The sequence below is a fragment of the Arvicanthis niloticus genome, chromosome 3 (genome assembly GCF_011762505.2).
Source record: "Arvicanthis niloticus isolate mArvNil1 chromosome 3, mArvNil1.pat.X, whole genome shotgun sequence".
In the NCBI taxonomy this organism is placed as follows: domain Eukaryota; kingdom Metazoa; phylum Chordata; class Mammalia; order Rodentia; family Muridae; genus Arvicanthis; species Arvicanthis niloticus.
The window spans coordinates 78,493,816-78,512,172 of record NC_047660.1 but is presented as its reverse complement, the minus strand read 5'-3'; the positions used below and the strand labels follow the sequence as shown (position 1 = coordinate 78,512,172).

At 50.9% G+C, this 18,357-nt stretch overlaps 1 protein-coding gene across 6 annotated transcripts in view; it reads right to left on the bottom strand.

The window, feature by feature from the left end:
* Zmiz1 (zinc finger MIZ-type containing 1) overlaps positions 1–18,357 on the bottom strand; it is a 200,168-nt gene that overhangs the window by 38,997 nt on the left and 142,814 nt on the right. The window lies entirely within an intron of this gene.

Below are 18,357 nucleotides of genomic sequence, written 5' to 3'. Positions count from 1 at the left end.
TATCTCAGAAACAAAACAATACCAATAATTCAAGTGCTGGGGATGGGAGCTCAGTGGTAGAACACTTGCCTAACAGGCCTGAGGCTCTGGGTTCAATCCCTACTACCAAGACAAACAGCCACAGAAACAAAGTATTTAGCACTGGAGTGGGGGTGGGGAGGAAAAGGGAGTTAACTATAGTCTTCCTTTTAGAGCCTTGGGCCTATGCCCATAACAGCCTTCTCTCCACATCCTGGGAAAACATAGATTCCACCATGGTCATTGGTGTTCCTAAGGGGCTATTTGAGGACTCCCCACCTGCCCCCTGCAACTCTTTGCCCTAAGGAGCACCTGTAAAAGCCAAGGGTAGCCCAGAGGCCTTGAGGTGGCAATGAGGTAGTAAAAGAGATGCAGTCAGATGGCCTGGGAGATGGCTCTTGCATTGGCCTAGGTCTCTAAGGTAAGGAGAGCTCCCCCAACCCCTCCAACCTGCAGCAGGAACAGCCTCAAGATCCATTTTCCTTCCTGCACATGCAGGCTAAAACACCACTACCCTCTGTTTAACCTCAGGGAATTGGGGGCCCCAGGAAGTCCTATGGGAATCTCTTTTTCCCTGGGAAATCTCTGAGACATGTCAGGGAGACTCACAGTCTAGCTCCTCCAGATAGGAGGCTGGAGCGAGGCCCCCCTTCTTTCTTAGATAGCACAGAACCCCCAATTCTCAACACACCAGCAGCTGGATGACAGCAGATCATACATTTATGCACTGAGCAGCCCAGCTATACACTGTGTCCAATCCTAGGGGAGCTAGTTGCTGGGGACCACTCCCGGGCCCCTCAAATAGCAGAGCTCATGACACCAACTTAGAGGCTCTCTGGGGTGACTAAGCCTTGGGGAGATGATTGCCCCACAGCAAACTTGTATCAACAATCCAGGCAGTTCCCAAAACTCAAGAGGCGTGAGGCATGGTGACAGGTGTAGGTAGGCGAGGCTGGGAAGGCTGCACTCATAGAGTGACCCACACCCTTCACTACGGGGTTTGGGCACATTCAAGGAGCACCTGCTGGCCAGACTCCTTCTTACTTGATCTCTGTCTTAAGGGCTCTGACCCCCTCACCTCACCCACCATTCCCCTGATTCACCAGATGCCTAATAAGTTAAATTTTCACTCTCCGGATCCTGGTGCAAAATGCAGACAGGTCCTCCTCCCTCCAGCTCTGGGTCTATGGAGTTAGCTGCAGTCATTCTGGGACACACAGGTGCTCTTCTTTAGGAGAACTCTTAGTTCAGGGGCTCCAAAGATGGCAAGCAGGGGTGGTTAAAGGCTCCTTCCTGCCCGGTCTTCAAGTGGGTTCTCTGTGCAGAACTACATGACTGTGGCTGTCTTCCTACCCAACAAATGAGAGCACAGCTTTCTGTGCCTTCCCCGACTGGCTATTTCGTGCCTCTTCCAAACAAGCCTGATGGAGATACTGGATGAAGAACCATCTGTGTCTGCCTGTGACCACCTCCTCTCCAGATGCCCGCCAGGGCCAGGAGGTAAATAGTCCGCTGCAGGAAGACAGCAGATTGACTTCTTTATGCACTGGATCATTTTCTACACCACAGGGGTCCCTTTTACACCCTAGAGAAACATTCCAGAACATGTTCTAGAATGCCAACTACCTGTTCAGTCATAGACACTATTGGTTTTACACAGATACCACCTGAAGCAGTTCCCAGAGACTCTGCATGGCTCACCTGAGGGTGGCAAAGGGATTTGTTGTTGTTATTGTTTTACTTTTAAACTTGATATGATTCTCTATGGGCTTCTTTAAACATCTAGTCATCTCGTTACAGTGAAAGTAATTCTGTTAACACCAGGGGCGGGGCTTCCTGGTTACCCCTGGCCAGTATGTAACAGTATGTCCTGGACAGGAAGTCTCAGAGCAAGACTGAACCATCTGGATTTCCCAGCCAGAGATTCTTTTTGTCCAGTCCTTCGAATCATCTGGAAGACTGGTTACAAGTACTAGACTCCAGTCCCTGTTGGGTCTCTGATGCAGCAGGGCAGAGCTAAAGAGTCTGCATTTCGATGTGTTATGGTGATGTTGACACTCTCTGGTCTCACTATGAGAAGCACTGTCGGGCAGCATGAAATGTTCTCTCAAGGACTTCCGGAATAGATTTTAGGGTTCTCTCTCCTCTCTTTCACTGACTAATGTTCAGGAGCTCTCAGGACCAGCTCTGTGAGCTGGGCAAATGGTCTCTTGGGTTGCTGTTGAGCTTCCTTGGGTCACCTTTACACCTTGGGCTGCAGAGGTTCTTCAACCTTACATTCTCTCTCAGAAGAATAATCCTGGGCTGGAGACAGGAGTGGGTGGAACCCTGGTTTTATGTCAGATTTTGGAACAAGGCCCAGGTGGGATATGCACCTGCCTCATCTGAAGGTGACACAGGTGTTCTAGAGGCATGGAGGAGCTACAGGTGGAGAACTTGATTGAGGTCAGTCCCTATTCCAGTGACCCTGCCTGAATAGTCTGATTGAAGTTTCCGTATGTGGGAACCTGAGTCTGTACCCAGCAGCTATCAGTGCCACCATCAACAGCTGGTAGATTGGCTGAGTGGAGCTGAGGACTCTGTGTCTTGTTGCCACAGGGCTGAGTCAGCTGTGGGATCTCAGGAGTGGGGCCCCAGGTAAGGCAGGACTTGATGGGGGAGGGAGGGCAGGCAGAAGGCAGACAGCAGCCTGGGCCATCTGCTGTGCAGTCAGTCCCAGCTCTTGGTTTCTCTTCAGAGCCTCTGGAGGAGGCGACCGTCATTTGTTTAGGCCTCTGCAGTGTTCAATCACCACACAACACTCCACACAACCCTCCCTCCGCCCCTCCAGCTCCTGCTCTCTCTGCAGGAAACAGCTTTTGCCTTCTGCCTCTGATGGAGGCCATGAAAATTAATGGAGCTTGAGGCAAAAGCACTGTGGCTGGGGCTGGATGGCCAGCTGGCTAGGCTGAGCGGGCACCAGCAGGGCGAGGTTGAGGCCTGAGGGGCTGGCCTGGCCAGACAACTGGCAACCCAGCCAGGCCACAGGGTCACGGATAGTGGTCAGCAGGCTGGAGCCAGTCTAGGCATCCCTGGGGAGCCGGACTTCACAGTTTGGGCTATCCTGGGATCCTGGGCTGAGGGAGAATCTGAGGATGAAAACAGTTTCTTTCTCTGACCTTAAAGGAGCCAGCTCATACAGGCATTGTGTCCTCAGAAGGTCAGCTGCATATGCTAGACAAATCAGGACATCCCTTTTTCTTCACCGTCCTGACAGTGCTGGGAATTGGTGATCACTATGTCTAGTCTTCTGGCCCCCAGAGACACTGAGGGACTTGCCAAAGGACAAACAGCAAGAGCAAATGGCAGGGGGTTCTATCCTCTTTGAAGGAGAAAAATGACTTATGTACAAAGTACATAGATACATCTCTTTAAAGAGCAGACATTCACACAGGCAGGAAGAGGGAGCTGGCTCCAGACCCACAATTCTCCCAATACCTGATCCACCTCCCTGTTCTCTTTCTGAAGAGGCCATGCATGAATACAATTCAAGTAGTGGAAACAATAGTCATTCATCCCTGCCCCCAAGCCGCAGTTCCTCTCATCGGGGCCACAGCTGCTGGAGGCTTTTTTTTTCCCCCCTTGCAGGGTGTTTCTATCATAGACTCACAGCAAAGCTTTTCAACCTCACCCTACACTGATTTCGGGGTGCTCCTTCATGAGCTTGACCTCCACCTGCCAGCCTTGCCTCACTGCTCTGCTGGGCTCTGGTTACCTGCTACTTACAAAATCTTCTTAGCTGACTCTCCAGTCCCCACCTGAATGACAGCAGTATGCCAAAATTTCTCTGTGGCTTCCACCATCACACTTGCAGTGACTGGGTGGCACACATTACTGGAGGCAGCCAGATGTGTGGCAAGGCAGAAAGAATGGATGAGGATCTCAGGCTGAATGCATTGTCAATTCCCAGAGGGCAGGACTCTCTCTGCTATGCTCTATATACCTTACCTCTTTCCAAGACCCAGCCTTGGGTCTCCAGCTGTAATCCCTAGATCACACCACAGACCACAGAGTATATGGATGGTGTAAGCATGGTGTGTACAGGTATGCAGACACACACACAGACACACACACGACACACACACACACACACGAACACACTGCATTGTCCAGATGGTGAGACAGGAAGACTCCGTTCATCTGAGGGCTACAGAAGACTCTCAGGGAAGGTTCCTGCACTAATAGAATGCTGATCAGTGGTCATACAGCATGGAGAAAAAACTAGCACCGAAATGTCCCATTTGGAAAGTAAAGAGGAAGCTCGGTGTGGTGGCACATGCCTTTAGCTTCAGCACTGGGGAGGCAGAGGCAGGGGCATCTCTGGGAGTTTTAAGACAACTTGTTCTATGTGGTGAGTTCTAGGACAGCTAGCAGTATAAAAAAAGAGAGAGGAAAGAAGGAAAGAGGGAGAGAGGGAAGGAAGGAAGGAAATGAAAAGGCCAGCTGGCTGAAGTAAAGGAGAGAGAAAGCATCTTGAGACAGAAGAGAGAAGCCCAGGATGAAGAGATTGACTCAAGTCTGTCCAATGACTCAGACTTCTGAGAAGAGTCGCAAGTAGACTCCATGTCGGCTACTTCTGGCCTCCTCTTCAACCTCCACAAGAACCCAAGACAGAAAGAGCCCAGGCCTCACTTCCCTGCTCCACACAGATATAACCAAGCAAGAAGAAACAAATTGAAGAGCTCAGGAGTCTGGTGGGGCTTCGGGACGTTTGACTCGACAGGGCAACGGCATTTAACAAAGCTCACGTCATCCATCATCTGGGTCCAGCCGCTTAGATACCGGGCATTTGATTAAACTAATATGGGCGGCAGGGCGCTTCCTACCCTCGCCTACAAATTAGACCGTCACACACGATCCGATTACCTTGACTGCCACATTTATCTTGAGAGAGGGGCCATCCATCACTCCTCAGTGGCTAACTCTACCCGCCCCATGCTAATTCCATCAGGAAGAGAGTCAAGTTTGTACCAGCCTTGCGTCAGGTGGTGTCTACTCATCCATTCATTCGATACAACACCTACCTGCCTCACACTACCCAGTAAGAAAATGCAGGCTTTGCCTTCGGTGAGCCCACAGAAGTGTCACGCCAGGGAAAGGGTCTACACTGGTCAAAAGGCAGAGTGCTTCTGTGGTACCTGTCTGTGTCCCAGCTTGCCTCCATCTGAGACCACCCTGTCCTCAGTGTCACACTTGGGAAACAGTTCAATAGCATAGCACAGCACTGCCATGGAATTCCCCCAACGGGGGAAATGTTCTAGATGGATCTATGCTGCCCGCAACCAAGAGGCAGGGCCACATGTGGCTGTGGAGTACCTCACCTGTGGCCCTGCAAGGAGGAGCTGAAGTCTCATTTAAGCTTAATTCGCTGAATTCAAGTGTCAATGGCCACCTGGGGTCCCGGCTTCCTGTTGCCTAGCATAGGTCCAGCAGCTGCTGTGGAGAGCAAGCTCAATCCTCAGCATGCCCAGTGAAGAGCATGACCCTGGACAAATGCTCACAAAGCCTGGATCCTGCCCTTCTGGATCTCAGGCCGGAGATGGCTATTCATTATTTGAAGAGCTTGGAACAGGCACTCCCACTCTTGGGACATTATAATCCAACAAGGTGGGATCCTTCCCTACTTAAATCCAAGCTGTAGTTCAGAGGTAAAGATGGCACAGGCTGCACCGCGGTGGAGGTGGAACCCTGGTCTGGGCTCTCTGCGGCTTTGAGCCCTGTTTTCCCACCAACTGGACCCCTGGCACTCCAGGAGAAAGTCAGCAGGACTAGAGGCTACATGCTCTGTGCACAGAGGTCACAGAGCCAGCCATCCCATGCCAGAGCAAAGCTGGTGGTGGCTGCCTCCCTCTACCCCCGGCCTGCTGTAGCCCCTGCGGTTCAGGACAGAGCTGGAGAAGCCACCACAATGTTTAGTTGTACCAGGTACGGATGGGATTCCATCCTGAGGCTTAGCAAGAATTCATGGAGAACATGCTGCCTCTGGCTTCCCAGGTACCAGTAAGCCCAGTTCTGATATCTGGTGGGTAGGTGGGGCTCAAAGCAGCTTTGGTTAACAAGGATCTGAGGGCTATTGGGGAGTCTGGGCCAGACTCTGACCCTCAGGCTGCCCCTGGAAAAAGCCACTATTCCTTCATAATACTGGAGAGAACTGATGTAAAAGAGCATAAAAGGGCAAGTGTTTGTTCACTACTGAGAACTGTCTGAGGTCATTCACAGGTCAGGCACCAGGCAAAGATCACTGTCTGCCCTCAGGCCTGGAGAGATGGCAACTAGGGACAAGCTATAGAATGTCTGTCTGATGACCTCAATCCCCACAGATGGACCCTATGGCCTGGGCCAACCCACCTCATCTGGCAGCTTTTGGAATAATACACCAGGGTAAAAGTCACAAGCACGCTTGAACCCTCCTGTGAGGATTGGACAATTCGTGCCAAGCAGTTACTGCCAGGGTGGGTTTGGCTCCACCTGGAAGAACCCGAGTCTACCAACCACAGGCTGACTGTTCTTGGTTCCTAGGAACTTAAATGCAGCAGTCTGATATGAGAGAGAGAGAGAGAGAGAGAGAGAGAGAGAGAGAGAGAGAGAGAGACAGAACTGGAGATTAATAGTACACACACACACACAGAGACCTAAAGGCATCCTGCAGTCAGAGACTTCTCAAAAGCCACACTGGAAAGGAGCAGGCTTGGACTACTGAGGCTGCCTGCAAGCCACACCCCAGGATAGCTGCCCAAATAGAGTATGGGAGGGGCCTGATAGAGTCCACTACTGGGCTAGGGGAAAGAGAAGGGAGGATGTGGTGAAGAGGCAGGTCAGAAGAGGCCAGGCAGAGAAACTGACCTGGAAGAGCTCAGGTGAAAGGGATGTTGGGGGAAAGGGTTACAGGTGAGTAGGCTCCCTTCCCAAAGGTTCACTTCTTTTATATTGTTCCAGTTTCAAGGAATACTTAGCTACTCACACATTAGTATAAACAAGTTTACAACAAATTGTGCTGACACAGGCAAGGAGCAGTAGTTGAAGAGTAGAAAACTGAGTATAGGAAAAAAAAAAAGACAGGTAGCTCTCGATAAATGCCCTTAATTTCCAAGAAGGCACTAGGAGCACCCCAGCGGAGACCCTCTGCTACCAGGACCACCAGGATTCTCACACCCCTCCCCAAAATGCCAATACTCCTTTGTTGCCACTTAAACCAATTTGGGGGTAATTCTGCTGGCAATTGTCTTCCGATTTACAATATGGCTCTGTGATTGCATCCAGGCTGATGGTTCAGGCCGTAATTGTATGGTAATCACTTCTGTTTATGATCGATGCAGAAATCACTATTGTTTTCCAGCAAGGCTTGTTAAAATCCAAGAAGTGCAGGGGTGGGGGAGGGAGGGTTTATGTCTGAGCCCAGGGAAGATGAAATTAAGTGGTGCAGCCCAATGTTGGGGGAAGGTGGTTCAAAGACACCCTTGTCTCAGAAGCACAGGCATCAGTGGGCAGGACACAGGAAGGCAGCAGAAGAACAAGCTGAGAGACAAGGTGTTCCTGCTGAACAGTTTGAGAACTGGTCTGGAACTCAGGTCCACAGAGATGTCCAGAGGTGTCATACCGTAAGAGGTGAAGATGGAGACCCACTGAGCGGTGCTCTTTGGTACATCCACCCTCATGCCTGCATTTATGAGCCCTACAGAGAGGCAGGGGACAATGAAGATGCCAGGGAGCAGGTGGGCTACTGGCTGTCCTAAGCTTGGAGCCTCAGGCCTTTCCCATCCAAGGTCTACATGATTTCTTCTTGCTCTTGCCCTGAGATCGCCTACCTGCTATCTGAAACAAGGTGGCAGATGGCACCTGGAGGCCCAGGTGGCAGGAAACAGGGCAGTGTTGTGAGCTGAGCTGCTGTTTAGGGGACATGAGGGGAGCTGCCCACCTGGTGGGTAGAAACATGAACCTCCCAGAGGCCACAGGGAATGGCCCTGGGCTGGATTGGGGAGGAGCAATACCTTCCAAGGCCGTGGCAGACACCTTGAGACACAAAAGGATGGAACCAGCCAGGCTGGAGGCCAACAGCCCCGCACACAAGCAGGCACCAGCTGTCAGGTACAGCTCAGGCAAACCTGGATGTTGCAGGCTGAGGCTGGCTGCAAGGCAGATGGTTGCATAAATGCACATCCTTCCTCCCAAGCAAGAGTGGATGAGACCATGGAACCCTGGACTGAAAGCTGGGGTAGAGAAATACTCTAGGTTCCAAAGCCCTCAGGACAATACTCCTGGCCTCTGCCATGTCTTCTCTGAGGAGGCTTCATCCACTGGACCCCATGGCACTAACTGACATCATTCTGACTACCCTAAAGACCTGGTTTTAGGTATGGCCCTAGCTCAGGTTAGCTTTGGGCAACTGTCACAGGCTGCTTCCCCTTGGCTCAGCAGTGAGCCTCAGTAAGTTCCTAGTTGGAAAGAAGTGTGCTTACACTAGCTGCCTTACCAATGGCAGCCTGGACTCATGGCCATCTACCTCATTCTGTGGCTTTCCTCATAACCCGAGTGCTAGGCTCTGCTTCTTGTCACGTGCTGTCATAACAAAGGTAGCTAGGACCCTGAGATCATGGGCAACAATTTGAGTTTGTGTATGTGCAGTGTTGGGGATCAAACGTGAGCGTGTTGGCTATGAATGAATGCGCTAACAGTGAGCCACATCCCAGCCCTCATTTACTTCTTAAATTTATTGCAAGCAACTATTTCAGACCATTTTTGACTGGAAAGGGCTGCCCCAGAGCCCATCAGATTCTCGGGGTTCAGACCCTGAATTTGCCCTGCTTAGTTCTCCTCAGCCACCCCGTCTATCCTATACCATTAGGGGCCTGGTATGTGTGTGTGTGTGTGTGTGTGTGTGTGTGTGTGTGTGTGTGTGTAGGCCAGGGCATCCACATGGGCCATTTTGGATAGAATGTCATGAATATCATCTTTTGGGGTCATAGTGTCATCCTCCCCTGAATACACAGGCTCCTAACCAAGTCCCAGACTCTAGTAAAAATTCTGTTGTCTGGATTTCCAATTCTTTGGGACACTGTTGGGGAAGAGGAGATAGGGCTTGGCTTGCAAGGGTTTCCTGATGGTGTGCGAGACTCAGTATGAGAAGGGAGAAAGCTAGAGCACTTTCACTCTTGCTGACAGCCCACGCTCCTGGCTCCACACGCTCCATTAGTCCATGACAAATATCTCCTTTTCTGGGGAGAGAAGGTGGCATGGACAGGAAAGTCCCTTCTGGACTCTGAAGAGCTCTAGCAACTTCTACTGTCAGCTTTTCATGGAAGCTTTGGAGGTAGCCAGTGACCTCTGACCTCAAGCTGCAATCAGGAGCTTGAGTCAGTTTTAAGATAAGGTCACATGGGTGTTGTCTCTCCTTGTGCCTTGTGGTAAGAGGACTCAAGGTGAGATACCAAATTACCACAGAGAGATCTTTCTACCCTAGACCTACCCAGGTGGCTGTGACCAGAGGGACTGCACTTTGAGGGCTCACAGACCAGCCTTTCCAGGGTCCTTTAATTCTGGTGCTAAGCAGGAAGAGGAACTGACAAGCCCTCTCTGTTGGATGCCCAGGTGTTCTGCTAAGGAAATGTAAAAAGTATCTCTGCACAGGTAACTGTGAAGACATGCACAGTATCCTCCGATTTCTGGAGATGGGAGAGGTAACTGTGGGAGCCAAGGAGAAGCCACAGGACTCCCTTTCCTCAGAAAGAGGAAACATATGCAATCAGATTCCCAAGGATGAGGCAGGCTACATTAGCCTTTCTTTTTGTGAAGTCACCCTAGCTTCCTAGGTTCCCTGTTCCTGTCCTCCTGCACCCTCTGGAAAGAATGCCCTTAAAAATACTCTACTGGAATGGCAGGCCTGCCTTCCTGTGGGCATGGCTCAGGGTTTGCTAGCACGGGGAAAGGGGAAGCTCATCCTTCTAGTCCTATACTGTGGTATCCACTGACACTGATATGCTGTATCATTTGTGCTAGGCACACTGGTCACGTACAGTGTGCACACACCCACAAGAACACCACCACCCCAGAGCCTCATCTATGATTCAACTTGGAAATGTCCTTTACTGGTCTATATGGACATACACATGGTCTGACACACACACACAGAAAGCCATGTAATACGTGATCCATCTTATCCATCTCTCCTCTAGCGCACAGTCTCTGCAACAGGCCTACCTACATCACCCCCAGAGACGAGTGCTGCCTTGCACATCATGTGCCTTCCAGTCCCACTGGGGGACTTCAAACTCCCAAGAGGGCAGCGGCCCCACCCAGAACCCGTTCTTTGTTCGTTCACACATTCAAAAACATACTTGCTTGCATTTCATCCACCCAGATGCTGAACACACAAACTTGGATGAGCCACAGCTATGAACTTGGAACACTGTTGCTGCACAAACCCAGGGAGTGCTGAGCAGTAGCAACAGGCAGGGTGGAGGGTACAAGGTATGTATCAGAATAAGCACAGCAGAAAGGGCATCTAGGGTTCCCAGCAGAATGTCCAAAACACACTCTGGGCAGGTATGGCTGAGGGCATGAAATGTTACTGACGTTTACAAGCGCAAGGCTGTCTGAATGGGGGGGACAGCACAGTTTCAGCTAACAGGACAGGATCCAGGACCAGGGAAGCTAGTCTGAGCAGGCTTTCCTAGGGTCTGGGTTTCAATTAGGGAGGAGTCCATGGGGACACTCCAGAAGATGGGAAAACCCACAACCTGGGAAGAAACCCCAGAGAAATTGGTCCCGGGAGTGCCCACTGAACAAGAGGTCATTGAAGGTCACTGAAGACCTTTCTGGAGAGAGCCCAGCACAAAAAGCTGAGAGGATTACCAGGCCCTGATCAGCCTGGCCCTGGTGAGACTTGATTCTAGGTCAGATGGGTGGGCGAGAGGGACCTGGTAGTGATGTTTCTTTTGTATCCCAAACAGTCTACTTGCTGCTCATTGGGCCTTGGGTAGCAGCAGGATCAGGAAAGAGGCAGATCCTATGCTGTGCCTGCAAGGGAGGGAAGTAGAAGTGCCCTGATGGTGTCTGGGAGCCTCTTCTGCTTCCAGTTACTTCCCTAGTCACTAGAGAACCAGTGGTCATGGCTATGTGTGGTCCAGTGGGTGAGACAGGATTTTATGTGTTGGATGCTGACTTTTGCTAGGGCATCCCTGGGACTGTCTGGGAATACTGAAGGATGTTGGGGGGCAGGGGGAAGCACACACCCATCAACTCCCTATAGCAAGACCACAGACCTTTCTCCTGCAAACACAGAGGAAGCCCTGAGCTCATGGCAACAGAGACTTGTTACAGATCTAGAAGAGTTAATGGTTCATCAGGACTGACCAGGTTCCCACTGAAAAACCCACCCTCTTTAGGGGTACAGGGTAACAAGAATCATTTTGGCGTAGCTCAGCTCACAGAGCCTCTGTGTAGGAAGCCAGGACCTTCCAGACTTTGATGGGCCACAAATAAATCCCAGAAGGGAAAGCTCATGTGACAAATGCCACAGGGCCTTAGGAACCCCATGTAGACTCCCGCCCAGCTCAAGCCTCAGGAAGGAAATGAAAGTGGCTGCCAGCACTTGGGTACTTCCTCTACAGCTGGGACGTGAGCTGGGGCTTCCCAGTCCTATTCAGTCACCAGTGTCAGCCCTGGGGCTTTACACCAGGACAGTAGACAACAAGAACACCAGGACTCCTCCCCACACCATATCAGACTCTCCAGCTATGGTGGCCATTCAGAAGGAAGGGATGGGCATTTCTATAGGGCACAGCCAAGATTCTTCTCACAGTGCACAACAGGAAACTGAGGCCCAAAGAAGGCTGTAGGCAAGGTGGGTCAAGAGAGAACCCCATTTCTCAGGCTTGGGAGCAGTTACTTTTCGAACTACAGGAGAGAGCTGAGTCAAACTGTCGTTTACTGGGCAACTACTATATCCCAGACATAGAGCTAAATTCTCCACATCTCTGTGATCTACTGCAGCCTGCCAGGCAGGCAGCACAGATGTTTTATCGATCAGGAAACAAACTTGAATTAAGTGACTTACCCAAAGTCACCCAGGAAACTACAGATGTGGGTTTTATAATTACGTTCTGACATGGCTTGGGAATACCCTTGGTGACCCTGTTTTAAGAGGCTTACGTGCATCAGGGTGATGGTGGTGCGACAGGCAGGCAGGTTCTATCTTGTGAGTCTGAGACCCCGCTGCAAATCCTACACCCCCCCCCTCCCCCGCCCCATAGACCTTAGTGACTCTTAGACACCACATTGCCCAACAGAACCTCCTGTCTTCCTGGGTTGCTGTTGCTACACCATTCAATGTGGTATCTATCCACCAAGAACTTCAAATGGTGGGAGTGAGGAACTGAAAACCTCAAATTAATCTCATTTTAACTAATACATCTAAACAGCTACAAGCACTATGCTATGGTGGCTCATGCCTGAGGATAGCCTGAGCTGCAAAGTAAGACTGTCTCAAAACATAATCCCCAAATTAAAAAACAAAACACAGTCGAATACCAGGTAGCTACTGATAACTAGGTGGGGTTGTGTGATAGACCTTAAAAGGTGAGGACCCCAAGAAAGGGAAAGACTCCTTAAGCTGTATACTACAAAGGCATCTTAGTACCCTGAGTTTAGGACAAGAGCCTAGGTAAATGCACATATATGCTCTGTACAGAGTGATTCTACTAACTTTTGCTTGCTTGCTTGCTTGCTTGCTTGTTTGTTTTGGACAGGGTCTCTGTAACCTAGGCTAGCATCAAACTCATGGCAGTGTTCCTGCCTCTGCAGGATTTCAGGCCTCTTACTCCCTAGATGACGACTCCTGTCATCACCAGCCTGTGTCCTGGGCTGCTCATATAACACAATAATGAGACACCCAGTATTGACATCCCTCATACATAACCTATCTGCCCTCACAGTCAAGCAAGGTGACACCTGTGGATATGTGATCACAGGCTGGCATGTCTACCCTTTTGACATTGTGACATAACACTGTCATTACAAAGCTTACACTTGAAAACTGTATAGTTGAATCACACACACAAATTGCAAAAATATCTCTTAATGTTTTAAGTAGGTACAATTCTGTGTTGGGCTGTATTCATTTTGTTTCTATCTTCAGCAGCCTGTACCACATGCTGCTGTGTGCTGAGAACCAGAGGTAGCTTCCTGGGTGGTGGCGTTTGAGCTGGGCAGAACTGAGAGATAAAACAGGGTCCCAACTCTGGTCTGATCTTTGTCTAGTATAGAAGCTGTATCCAGTGGATCTGGTCCTTTATTTACTGTGTCAATTACCAATAAACAGAAGGTCAAGTGCAGTCTGTTTAACTTGTGAGCAGAGGCCATAAGCTCAACCTCCAGCACTGCAAAGAGAAAAAGGAAGGAAGAAAGGAAGGAGGGAGGGAAAGAAGAAAAGGGAGGAAGGAAGAAGGGGAAAAAGGAAGAGAAGGAATAAGGGAGAAATTAAAGAAAGAAGGGAAGGAGGGAGGAGAGAGGAAGGAAGAGGAGGGATGGAAGGGGGAAGAAAAGGAGGAAGGGAGGGGGGAAAGAAGAGCAGGCAGGTCCTGGGGCTGTTTCTTCCTTCCACTTTGAAAGATGCAACCCCCCCCCCTTTCAAAATCCTCCTAAGGATAAGTAGAGATGGAACCAGATGTTGTAGAATGTTCTCTGTATATGGCGATTCCACTAATCAGAGACAAACTCTTAGGAGACAAAGTCCTATAAATCGTGAGGTGCCTCAGGCACTGACCCTGGGGACAGGGATTAAATCCTGGGCCACAAATAGGATGTGAGAAGCCCTGGGGGTGTTCTCTTTTACCTGCCCGAGTAGCCCCAGCCTTGGGAAAATGTCCTCATTGCAGTAAAACTTCCCAGAACTGTTTGGGACCCAAGGAGCTACAGGGCCACAAACAGGACCCTGTTCTCCCACTCCTCTGTCTCTCCAGGAGCGTTCAGGGAGCTGCCTGGGGAGGACTGGACAAGTTCCAGCAAGTTCCCAGAGCTCTGGGGGATGCAGAGCACTGCTTTTGACCCCTACCATGACAATTGCAAAACAGGAGCCCTGTGACCAGAGAGGGCTTTCACTTTGTCAGCAGAAGCAAGGGCATTCTCACTGCAGGATGCTAACCTCCCCTCTTCCAAGGCAGAGTTTCCGCCTGCAGCTTACAGCACCCTTGGTCTGGAAAGGATAGTTCTAGGAGACTCTATTGCTCCGAAGCCTTCCACAGCTCCCCCACTGCCTTAGGGAATCAAATCAGTGAGGGCTTCAGCAATGAAGCACTTAGCCTCCACTGGAGGTTCTGGTCCACGACCTCCCATCTACTCCAGTGCCACACCTCAAGCCTCACTCACCCACATGACATTTATTGTCCCGCTCACTCATTTCTGGGAAACTTCAGGCTGATCCAGCCCCAAAAGTCATCACTTCCTCCTCCCTTCCACAGCTCAGCTCTACAGACAAGATAGAGCAGCCCCACCCCCACCCCAAGGTGACTTGTCAAAGGTCACATGCTAATGTTGCATCACAGTACAGATACTATTACTGGAGGGCTGGGCTGGAGGAATTGTGTTTATCCTGAACAGTGTCAGAGTATGTAGGGAGCTCATCCCAGCTAAAACTAATCAGAGGGGCCCCATTGCAGTAAATGCCGTCAGAGCTGTGGGACTGTCTTGGACTGCTGCCCTAGGCTAGGCCTCACCTGGAGGCAGGGCCATAGCCACAGGATTATGCAGGTCTAGAGATGACTCTGGAGAAGCCCAGAGTCGACTTCTAGCAGAAGTCAGAGACACAGCCAGGCTGGCTACTGTGAGAGGAAAATAACCTGGACTCCCTGAACTGCCTGTGTGGCCACTGGCAGATAAACCTGTTGGGGTCTGGGAAGGAACAGGCCTCAACAAAACCCAGTCCCAGGATTCTCATAGTATAAAAAGGCAAGGCTTTGCTCCCAGAATCCTCTTGGAGGGGGTCCATTGCCAGTGAGACTCTGAAGAAAAAGGGCATCACTCTAGTCTGTAGGGGTCTTGTTAACAGGGCTGTAAACTGAGAGTGCAAACAAAGCCCCTCTCAGCCTTCTCATCTCCCTAGATGGGTCTGGAAGAGTCCCTTTTAGGTTTGCAGAAAGCCAGCCCTTCGGCTAGCCCAGGGCCTAGTGAAGCAGAGGCTACACAAGGGCAAAGCTGCAGGCCACTAACATTGCCTGGCCGCAGAAGGCGATCAGGAAAGAAAGCGGCAGGGCTTAGTTCAATTGTCAGCTTCCAGCTCTCAGTGAGGGAAGAGCCTTGCTCCATCCCAGGCCTGCCATGCTATGACCTTGGTCCCTTGTCTCCAAGTAATGGTTGTTGTCTGTCCTTCCCAGCCTAGAGGAGCTCCCTAGGAAGCTGGATGTGCTTTGAGGGTGGGGGCCTTGTTTTTCCCTGAGCATGCTCCCTTGGGAGGCGCTGCTGTTTGAAGGCCCTGGAGAGGTTCCCAGGCAGCTGGGGCTTCTGGGGAGTGCCAGAGCAAGCATAGCCCAGTGGGTATGCTGTGATACCAGGGGTAGTAGGCACTGGTGGAGGACAGCAAGGGGGCATGGGGCAAGCTGTACCATTTGCCAGGTGTCCAGACATCCCTTTCTCCCTGAGGCTCTCTCTGCTGGTCCTTTCCTTCTCTCTCTGGGGTGGCTCCAAGCAACCAGGCTACCTACCCAGGGATGAGTCCCTTTCCTTGTGGAGAAGTCAGCTTCTCCCAAGGGACCAAAGCCGCATCCAGCAAGGTAAACACCTCCCAGACCCAGAGTACCTTTCCCTCCCCTTCAGCCCTGCCAGCTCAGAACTGCCTGTTCTGAGGATCGTCTGATCGATACATGACTTCACAGAGCCTGACGCCTTTGCCGGTACCATGACAGTCCTCAGGGAGGTCGCTCCTGGGACTGCTGCCCATCCATGCCCCCTGGCTGACCTCTGTTTCACAGCAGAGTGCTGGCAACTAGCCCTCTGGCAAAATTTAACCCCAGAAATAATTGGGAGCACTGGCTAGTCTATGCCTGCCCCACACAGAGGCTGCCGTGACTCAAAAGGTTAAGAACATGGAAAGCCTACTCTCTAACAGGCTTACACTGACATAAGGTGGACTCACCTCGTGTTTTCTAAGTCCCCACTGTCTACTGGAACTTTCTGCAACTAGAAGACAGCTGCTTTATAGTCCAAGCTGTCCGGTAGGGTGGCCACTAGCCTGTGTGGCTACTGAGCATAAGAAACCGACTCCAGCTAGGGATGTAGCTCAGTTGTTACAGTGCTTGTCTTGTGTGCTAAAAGCACTGGGTTAAGTACTGGCCACAAGTCAAACTGGGCCTGGTGACACATGCCTACGATCCCAACACCAGGGAGGAAAAATAAAAGAACTAAATGAATATCACTTTTATTCTTAAGTCAGTTTAAACTTAGAAGCAGCCATATGTGGTTAGAAGCCACCATACTGGATGGTAGTTTTCCACTGAGCTCAACAGCCATCCCTCAATGGGGGTGTCCTAGCAAGGGCCACTCAGAAAGACCAAGGCAGGGCGCTGGTTAGCTACGCCCAGTGCTCAGTTTAGATTCCTAAGACCTGCATATGGCTGAGTGGTGAGTAGGTGCTCAACCCATGTGGACAGAGATCTAGAAGTGCTTTTTAATCCTGCCATGGGGCTCTCCACACACTTCCTGAAGAGTCACTGAGTATCCACTCATTGCCAAGCATTGTGGTGGGTGCACGGTGGTAAGGGACCCATGGTTCTTGTCTTTGAGAAGCTTGATCATAAAGTCAAGGCTATGCTCCAGCAGGACTTACGCCACTTTTCCTCCATTCCCTACAGACTGGGCTAAGCATATTATCAAACCCCCCGACCCCCAACTGATACTGGGGCTTCTTTCTGGAGTGTGTGGGGCTGTGAGGGGAAGTGTTCATGGCTGAGGGAGGCTGTGCAGGGGAGAGTAAGAACAAGCAGCATTAGGAAGCAAGCCTCAAACTCTGTGCAGGCGGTTGTTTCCGGTACAGACTCAGATTCTCACCAAAGCTTCGCCGTTTGGTGGTTTCTCACTAAGGAAGTTTGGGGTAAAAATAGCCCAGAAGGGACTCGATTCCAGCTACTTACAGGGTAGTCACTGCCTGGTTAAGATATTAAAAAAAGGAGAAACAGACTTACTATAAGCCATATAGACCTTAGATCTCAGTACACTGTGCGGTGGGAGCTTTGGCTCCAGAGCCCCTGAAATGGAGGAATCTCTCTATACACCATCCAGGTTTCCTGGTGACATGGCCTTGTGCACTCCTTGGCCTGATTTCTAGCCCACTTAAGGATGAGCTGTTGAGGAACATTGGTACCAATTCTTTGGCAGCTACTTTCATAAAACCTCCCTCTTAGAAAACCACCTCCTATGCCCAGGCCCATTGGCAGTTAAGCCTGATGGACAAGGGCAGGGCACCTCGGCCCCACTGTAAGACCTGATGCTCTCTTGAAGCCCATCTAAGGAATACTATCTGTCCTCCTAGTCTTACTGCAGCTGGCTTCCAGGTGAACCAGGAACTGAGACTTATCTATGCACTGGGTACCAAAACTAAAGCCATATGCTGGGGACCTCTGGCAGCTGCATCTTAGCCCCTGCAGTGTTCTGAGAAACCTCTCTGCAAGATCTTGTAGAGGATCCTCACAGTTTGATACAGCCTGATGCCAGTCACCCCCACCCCACACAGACAGGTCCCTGCTGGGCCTCTAGTGCAGGCTGATCATCCACTACCACCATCACCACCATCATCATCACAAGCAGCAGCAGCAGCAGCAGCAGCAGCAGCAGCAGCAGCAGCAGCAGCAGCCTCCTTTCCAGCAAACACTTGTCAGAACTCTGCTGTGCACCCATCACCTCTGGGAAGGGAGCCCTGGAGCCATACAAGCCTCCAGGTCTCTCCAGCATCAAGGATTCATTCTGACAAAGGAGTAGCTTTAAGTTAAATCCCTTAGCCACTGTCGCCAACCAAAGGCGTCTGGGCTAGTTCTGATTTTTTGCAAAGGAAATCTACCGGGGATGGAGCCTTGTAAAATGTCTGCTGGGGAACCAACACTTCACCTTTAGGAAAGAGGTGTGGGATCACTCTGTCTGGTTCCCCACCCACCCTCACATCCAGAGGAGGAACCAAGGTCTCCTCTGTGGGTGAACAAAATGGGCCTGGTGCACACTGAAGCCACTCTTACGGCCAAGCCTCAGGCTGACACCATGCAGCACACGGTGCTACCCACAATGCACCGGCTCTCCTCTGTCACACACATGCACACACATTCA